Below are 6,678 nucleotides of genomic sequence, written 5' to 3' on the forward strand. Positions count from 1 at the left end.
ATGACACAATCTATATCCTTTTCTTTGTCTAATTCCCAAATGAAGCTTATTATGTTAGCCTGTTCCTGCCCTTCCCTACTCTGTTTCTGCTTCTATATGCTCTATTGTATTGGTCCATTATCTACATGATATCAAAGTCTGAAACTGGATGTCATTCTAGATAGCTCCCTCTCTCTTCTCTTCCATCTGATGCCTATCCACTTCTGACTGATAGAACATTTTTTCACTCATAGGTATTACTCATCTTTGAACATCCTTTCTTATTTTCTTGGAATACCATTATTTTTATTTGGGATACAAGCTCAGTTAAAATGTCTTCCAGGGAGTTGACCCTAAAATACTTATCCATGGCAGGTCTAAGTAATTACTACCATATTGTTGCAGAACCCCACTCTTGTTTCCACATTTTTATTGGATTGTATTTTATTTGTTTCCATGGCATATTTCCTGAACAAGATGGAGAGCTCCTTAAAGGTAAAATAATAATAGTACTAATATAGTAATAATAATAATAATAATAATACCATGTCTTATCTGTTTCCTATCCAAGAGGTTTTTCTTGAGAAAGAATAATTACTCAAAGAATGTCCATTAATTAAATTAAAGTCACATCAATATCTTGTTTGTTGTTTTTCATGCAACATTATCAAGATGTGGGAAGTCACAGGCCCTTGTCCATGGATGAAAGAACACCTGGACCGGCACTTCTTAACTTAGAGCAGATAGTCGGGGGGGGGAATGGGGGGAATGATGTTTACTAAAAGGAGACAGAGAATGGGAGTGAAGAATTCCTCCAAAATCTCTACTGTGACAAAATCGAGTAGAAGTAGACAATGTTATAAAACAATTTTTGCAGATAGCATTTTAATCAGCCTTTCAATACCATTTAGTCAATTTGTTCTTAAAATAAATTTCTAGTACTTCAAATGATGAGTTACCTTTATGAATAAGGTGGACCTAACTGTACAGACATTAACTTGTCACAGTTTCCAATTAATTTCACTAGGTTCAGCCTCTCCTGCTACTTTTCCCAAATATTCCAGGCTAAGTGGATGTCACATTTTGACAACTACATAATTTTTTGGCAACAAGCTCTCTCTTCTGATGCCATGTTCTGACAGGCTCTACTTAGATGATGTGCTCATGGGAAACATAAAATTTCACAGACAGGTTTACCAGCCCTTTTGAGGTAAACCTACTATAGAATATAATAAATAGTTCTAAATTTTAAACAGTGCTCTATATTTAATAAAGTAAATAGTTTGCTTTTGATCCTTTGGCATTTCAGAACCATAAGCTTATGTAAATTGTCCCAAATCATCTTTGTCTGAGCAGGTATAACATTCATTTTTGACCATCTGACCTCCCCTTCCCCATTTATACCTAGGACTATGAATTTTAATATTGCCTTGTAAACCATTTAATATTTTTATTTTTATTTATTAAGTTAATTTGAAAGAACAAAAAAAAAGAATTTTCTATACATTCCCCATATCACATTTCGGAACTGGGCTGGATACTGTGAGATCAGGACCAATCACTTCTAATCTGTGAACAATTTTTAGAAATAGTGTAGCATCAGAAACTAAGAATATTTATTCCAGAGCAGATTTTTCTCTGTTATATGATTTTAAAGGCAACATTTCTTCTTAACATTGACAACTTAAGAAACAACATAATTAAAAATGACTTTTTTTTACTTTTTTCACATTAAAAACTAACAGAATTAGATGCTTCCTCATGCTCTCTGTACTTAGGAAAATGTAGGTGAGACTAACCAATTCAATACTTAAGGAAACAGGGGAAACCACATTAAACTCTGCAGTCTATCTCTACAAATATACACAAAATGTACTTTGTAAGTATAAATAAAGTTTGCTAAAGTTATTATCTGACTTCTCTGCATGTTCTCATTAGGAAAACTTGTTGAATTCAGTTAAAAACTTCTTTTTAAACTGTCCTTCCCCAAGGCGCCTCTTCCCCAGCTCTCTTTAACTTTGCTTTTCATAAAATCTTGTTTTTTTAAAAAAAATTTAATAGCCCCAAATTTTCTTGTAATAACTCTGGGCTTCCAAAAGCACTATTCTCTTTCCATTTATTCTACTTGTCTAGATTCTGTTAAGTTTTCATAGTTCAACAAAACTCTATATGCACAGTTTATTATTTGATCCATAAATCTTTCTTTAATGAATCATATAGTGTCTTCAGAAATCAGAATTATAATATTTAATTGAATTTTCAAAAGTGTAAACTCTTTGAAGTCTAAACTTTTGCCAATTATTATCCATTATGCTGACATCACAACACTATAAACACAAACTTAAACATAAGAAGTTATACCCTAAATGAGATTGTAGGTGTAAAGCACCTAACCAGTGTATATTAGTTAATCAAATAATTTACTTAAAATAAATATTATGAATGTATAACTAATATTCACATAACTCAGAAAGAGAATACAAATGGTGGAGATGAAACTAAGGTCAGATTCTAACAGATAGCTTCTATATATATATATTAAGATAATGTTTGGGATTACTGTTAGATTCAGGGAGTACTGACATGCTGGGGCTGCCAAGAGTGTACAAGGTCCCTGTGACGCTGAGAACAAAGAGTTCAGCAACATCCTGCATTGAGTCAGAGACCCTTATCAGAAGTTTATGTTTGAAATTCTCCACTGAGTAATACCCCCCCCGTAACTGCGCACGACCTCCCTAGCCAATTGCTAAACGCAAAATTCGCTTCTGTATGAACCGCTTGCTTGCTACGCTATAAAAACCCCTAGACTGTAGGCGCTCGGAGTGACTCTGGTGACTGCCACCTGAGCTCACCCCTGCGCAGGTTTGTTTTGTTTTGTTTTTTTCTTTTTCTCTTGGCCATAAAACTTTGTCTAAAACTCTCCAAACGTCTCCAGTGTTTGTTTTACCCAGTGAGTGCAACATTTATGGGGGCTCGTCCCGGGATTCCCATTACGGGAATTTTGGCTGGGGACAGGCGGAACAGCTCGAGCTGGTGAGTATTTTGTTGTGGAATTCCTTGTTTCTGTAATCTGGCTCCAGAGCATTTGCAGCCTGTGGTGGCAGACAGGACGCTGTCAGTCACCTGCCCAGACACTCGGGCCAAGGGCAGGACGCTGCTGGCCGAGGTTTCTGTTTCTCTTTGAAATTGATTGATCGTTTTAAAGTAGTGAGCTCACTCGCACCGCGCCGCGCTGCTGTCTGGTTGTTTGTTTAGCCTGAATGACTGTGTGGGAAATTTTGTGTATTGCCCTCCTGGGATTTTCTGCACTGTTGTGTTTGGTGTTAATTTGTTTGCCAGTACAGTGTGATCAACGTTCATCTATCTGGATCACCTTGCTTATAGGGTGGGGAATCCTGTGTGTTGTCTTTGTAGGACTAGAAGCATACCTGGCTAAGAAGAACAAGTACCGCAAGATGGGACAGCAAGAATCTACACTTAAATCCCTCTTGATTAAGGAAGCTTCCTCTTTGAATATTTGGAAACAGAGCTCTGGTTAGAAAAGGGTATAGTAGAGCAGGTGGGACGCCACCTGGTTTCTCCTCACCCAGTCGGGGAACGCAGGACGCTGCCTTCTCCCTTTGGTTATGCTTCCTCTTTGAATATTTGGAAACAGAGCTCTGGTTAGAAAAGGGTGTAGTGGAGCAGGCGGGACGCCACCTGATTTCTCCCCACCTGGTCAGTCGGGGAACGCAGGATGCTGCCTTCTCCCTTTGGTTTTGGTTTAGAAGTTTTGTTTGTTTTGTGTGCATATTTGGTTTGTTTGTCTGCTACTGGAATGGCCAACTTAAGAGCAGACTGGCCAAACCAAGGATTGCTAGACCCATAGAAAACATAGAGAGTTTAGCATACTATCACCAGCACCCACCTGCAGGCAGGTGGCACAGTCAGTATGCAGCCCAGTATAGCAGCAGAGGTAGAGAAAGAAAAGGCAGCCAGGCTGAAGCTGGCTGCAGGAGAAGTGGCAGGCTCCCCTCACAGTTTCAGGCACTTGCCCTTCCCCCTTGGGCACCGGCTCAAGGGCTGAGCCACTGCTTAGTCAGGCAAAAGATAACAGTGCAGTAAGCTAGAGGTTATCTGTTGTTGTATTCCCAATTTTGCTCTCTTAGTCAAACCCCTCAGTGAGATCTTCTGAGCATGGCTTTTAAGGTCTATAATGACCAAGGAAATAACAGAAAAGGCAAATAAGGCCCAAAAGAAATCAGGAAATACCAACTTTTGGCTCCAGCGCCCTAAGGGGCTTCATAGCTTTCATCAAGGCCCTGCTCCAGAGTGGAAAGAAAGGTCATTGAACTGAAGCCTTCCAGGCTTCCCGGCCCCATCAAGGGACACGTCTGTGCTGTGGAAAGAGGGAGATAAGAAGGTAAGCTGCCCCCTTGCTCCATGGAGGGAGGGTTCAGCCTCTTCTAGCCCTGCTCCAGCTACCTGTGACCTGACCTTGCCCAGCGTGCTGGGAATTGCCACTGAAGGCCTAAGGACATCGTTCAGGAGCCTAAGGTATTTCTTCCAAGTAGCAGATAAGCTAATCTCATTTCTTGTAAACACAAGGGCCATCTACTATGCCTTGCTTGAATATTTAAGTTTTATTTATCCCTCAAAGATCTCTACTGTGGGTATTGACAGTCTGGTTTTATTGCTTTATGTTTAGTGTCTCCTTTATTTCTCTTATCTCAATGCCCCATGCCTATTATAGGCTGGGACCTGCTGCTAATTCCAGCTAGAAGCAGTGGTCACTAGGACTTAAACTCTAACTGCAAAGTGTAGAAATATAACACCCTCCCCCTACATACTTGCAGGTGTTATAGGTTACTCAGCAAACTGTTCAAAGACTGTCCAAGAGGCACTTCTAGCAGTACACCACCCAAGGACTGACTTCCACGAAGACGGGTCCAGACACCATGATCCTGACAACTCCCACTACTGCCAAGGTAGAAGGCATACTCGCCTGGGTCCACCGCAGCCAGCTGAAGCTTGCTTGCAGTCCCAGCAGAGACACCTTTGTGGACAGCGAAGACTGACCCTGCCAACCCTTGTAAGCTGACCCTGAGAAGGACAGCATGCCCTGCTTCAGTCACAAACCAGAAGTTAACTGGTCCACACATGGAGACTTTGGGGAGGGAGGGAAACTAAGGTAAAGTAAAGCCAAGTAAGTCATCTTAAGAGGTTTGATGCATGTACTGCTATGAGTCATACAGAAAGGGGTGTAAGTCCCTTGGCTGAGAGAGAAGCTACAAGGTAAATGAAAGTTATGTATGTGCTCATAGCTACCACTATAGAATAATCTGTGAATATTGGTCATGTGTCCAATAGGCTACTTAGGAAAAGGACACCTCCAAAAGCAATCTTTAAAAGAGGATTACTTAGTACTAACTTAGTCTTTGCTGAAGGTTAAGGTTTTTAGGATATAAGAATTCTGATAAATTAGAAAGGAATTGTATGGTTTTGATAATAGAAGGTATAAGGTGTAGAGGTACTTTTGAAAAGAAAAGGAAAAGCAAGTTGTTATGAAGGCCAGTTATTCCTGGATAAGAAAGTGCATAAAAGTTGAAAGTTTGTGTAAGTTGCAGAAGGTTTGTGTAAGTTGCAGAGGTTTGTGTAAGTTGCAGAAGGTTTGTGCAAGTTGTAAGAAGTTAGTACAGAGAAGAAAAATGCAAGACAGAAAGAAATTAGTCCGTAAAGCTTGTAGTACTAAGGGCACACTATCAGCGTGCCAGCACATACTAGGGAGGACCCCTGACCTAATTAGCTTATAGCTACAGCTAAAGTAGAAAATTCTCATAAGCCCCAGCCTTATACCATTCTCCCCACTGATGAAGAATCAAGGATTTGATTTATGTCCAAAAGAGATGGGAGAATGTTAGATTCAGGGAGTACTGACATGCTGGGGCTGCCAAGAGTGTACAAGGTCCCTGTGACTCTGAGAACAAAGAGTTCAGCAACATCCTGCATTGAGTCAGAGACCCTTATCAGAAGTTTATGTTTGAAATTCTCCACTGAGTAATACCCCCCCTGTAACTGTGCACGACCTCCCTAGCCAATTGCTACACGCAAAATTCGCTTCTGTATGAACCACTTGCTTGCTACGCTATAAAAACCCCTAGACTGTAGGCGCTCGGGGTGACTCTGGTGACTGCCACCTGAGCTCACCCCTGCGCAGGTTTGGTTTTGTTTTTTATTTTCTTTTTCTCTTGGCCATAAAACTTTGTCTAAAACTCTCCAAACGTCTCCAGTGTTTGTTTTACCCAGCGAGTGCAACAATTACCATGAAGACCATGCAGAACCCCTCCAGGGTATTGATCACTGGCTAGGTTTGACATTCCCTTTAAGAAGGTCACTCTGGTTCCTCTGTGGAGAGTAAGTTAATGGACATTTAAGTGAGAGAAACACAGACCAATGAAAAAATTATGATAGAATAAAAATAAAAGGGAGCCTAAATTATCGCAAATGGCAATGAATAGTATTGGAAAAGTAGAAAGGGTTATAAATAATTTTGAAAACAAGGAAATTGATAAATTAAGCAACTGATTGGATTTAGGGTATGATGAGAGTAGAAGAATTTGAAATAAATTTTAGGTCCTGAATTGTTTTTGGTTTATCTAGCATTATGCAATTCTGCAATAAAATTCTAGAACTTCAGTAAAAAGGAACATTTTCCTGAGA

At 40.0% G+C, this 6,678-nt stretch overlaps 1 long non-coding RNA gene across 1 annotated transcript; it reads left to right on the plus strand.

Annotated features, from left to right (window-relative positions):
• The first annotated feature begins 5,067 nt into the window (after positions 1-5,067).
• On the plus strand, positions 5,068-6,021 carry LOC136320710 (uncharacterized). Its single transcript, XR_010728365.1, has 3 exons — positions 5,068-5,149; positions 5,254-5,568; positions 5,608-6,021. It is a non-coding gene; the product is annotated as an uncharacterized lncRNA (long non-coding RNA).
• Positions 6,022-6,678: the final 657 nt, after the last annotated feature.

The sequence above is a fragment of the Saccopteryx bilineata genome, chromosome 1 (genome assembly GCF_036850765.1).
Source record: "Saccopteryx bilineata isolate mSacBil1 chromosome 1, mSacBil1_pri_phased_curated, whole genome shotgun sequence".
NCBI lineage: Eukaryota > Metazoa > Chordata > Mammalia > Chiroptera > Emballonuridae > Saccopteryx > Saccopteryx bilineata.